At 45.4% G+C, this 2,121-nt stretch overlaps 1 long non-coding RNA gene across 1 annotated transcript; it reads left to right on the forward strand.

Moving 5' to 3' along the window:
* The first annotated feature begins 241 nt into the window (after nt 1–241).
* LOC121982815 lies at nt 242–1,038 on the forward strand. The gene is made up of 3 exons (XR_006112269.1): nt 242–641; nt 741–825; nt 1,019–1,038. It is a non-coding gene; the product is annotated as an uncharacterized LOC121982815 (long non-coding RNA).
* Nucleotides 1,039–2,121: the final 1,083 nt, after the last annotated feature.

Raw genomic sequence — 2,121 nt, forward strand, 5'->3', positions numbered from 1 at the left:
GGAAAAAAAATCTATTTAGGCTACCCTATTTAAGCGAGGAGAAGATTATATTTATATAATCTTTTTCCTTTTATTTTCTTATTCCTTTTTATTTACATTTGTCGCCGTTTTTCTTCTTTGCCGAGTCGTGCCCGCGCGCCCTCTTTTCTCCCCGACGCCGCCGATCTCGTCCGAGCCCTAACCGCCGGGCCGGCGGTTTTCCTCCTCTCCTCCTACTTCATCCTCCCTTCCACTTCTTCTTCTCCCTCCGGCGACGCCGCACGAGCACAATCGAACCGGACTATCTCCTTGCCCTAATCTGCCGCCGGCTGAGTTCCTGCTACCTTTTTCCTCTAGCCGACGCCAGCCACTTGAGTAGCGCCGGCCACCCCCGATCGCCGGCACTCGAGTACCACTGTTTGGGTTCTTCTGTGCCCTAGCTTCTGCCGCCGACGACGAGAGCCACTGCCGAGTCCTTCCCTGTGCCCTAGCCGACACTTGCTCCCGAGCCACTTCGACCACCCCGACTGTTGACCGAGCAGCACCGCTGTAAATCCTTTCCGGCACCTCTATCCTTCCGAGCAGTGCAGAGCTTGGATGTTCTTCTCTGTTATTGATCAATCCTTCTTTGTGGTGGATCAACAAGCACAACTATGAGTTAGGTAAGGATTTTTGTTAAGGTCAACAGTGATATGGATTTAGGTATACTACTATAAGGTTTTCTACTAAGTTGGATTTGGAATTTGTTTTCCAATTGGCAGCGAACGGTCTGAAGTTGCTGGATTCCGGTCTTTCCGTTGTGAATCGGATCAGTTGCCATCACAGACGACTGAAGGAGAGTTAGAGGTAAGGATTATGGTTTTGATATTTGTGGTAGATTATTGCTAGTTGAGTTAGTAATAATTAATAATTTAGGTTCGGAAGTTATGTAATGGTGTAATTGGGGTTAATGAAACTAACCATAACTGGTCAGTGGGTTAGGAATTTGTTTAGCTATTTGTTTATAATTAAATTAGCTAAACTGTGCGATTTAACACAGGACTTTGATTCGAGACGAGCATCTCGGAGTCAGACTGGACCATTTCTTATTGGAGGCGGGTACTTTGACTTATGTCTTTTGATATGCATAATAAAGTGTTTAACATATAGCAAGAATTGTGTTTTCCATTTTATTCGGTTGGTCACTACATGATCTGTTACATGTTGTTTGTTTATTTATTATGCACTGCATGTTATTATTTATCTGACCATACATGCTTTCGGTAGTGACCCAACCATGTGATACATCATGTTCTGGACCTAGGGTTTTATATGATACCCTATCTGTTTGTGTACCTTCCATTTGATACATTGACTTGTGGTACACCTTGTATTTATGTATGGATCTTGCTATGCTATTCATGAGATTGCCATGTTTAGTGTCATGCATCATGTTTGCATGCTGTGCGATTGTTGGCTCTGCTATGGTTGAGCCCATCGCCAGTTACATGTACTGCATACACCACCACCACCCATGGGTTAGTGGTATATCAGACAGGTGTGTGGCGGTTCTGCTGTTTGGCTCCGTTGGTCTGAGGACTCAGCGTGGTAGCCGGCAGTCAGTTCCGCTCTGTTTGGCTCCGCTGGCATTTAGTGTAGCAGCGTAGTAGCCGGCAGATGGTGGACTTTGTTTGGCTCCGTTGGTCAGATGACTCAGCGTGGTAGCCGGCAGAGATATCCTCCCCGTCATTGTGTACCGGGAGATGAGAGCATTGAGCTCCCCCATTTATGATTTGGGGCCAGAGGACAGGAGTACTCCGACAGCATTCCGTCCACTCAATCACTGTCAGGAGCAGTGATGTCCGAGTGCACGGTCACCATATGCATTTATTGCATTTTATTGTTTGTGATTGTTGCACTTATATGCTGCATTTGTATGGATGCATTTGATTGACATGCATACAGGATTATGATTTTCTCCGGTCTGACGACCTGTTACCTTTGTACCTTGATTCCGGTTAGTACAGTTATCTCCTGATTTCATTTCAGTTGCATTTATTCCTTCTCGTATTCAGGAGACTGTACGCATGATTAGTGTTATCTGTTATTTGTTTTATTATGTATATCAGTTGTACCTGCTGAGTGTTGGACTCACCCCGCCTC

Source organism: Zingiber officinale, chromosome 5A (assembly GCF_018446385.1).
Source record: "Zingiber officinale cultivar Zhangliang chromosome 5A, Zo_v1.1, whole genome shotgun sequence".
Classification (NCBI taxonomy): domain Eukaryota; kingdom Viridiplantae; phylum Streptophyta; class Magnoliopsida; order Zingiberales; family Zingiberaceae; genus Zingiber; species Zingiber officinale.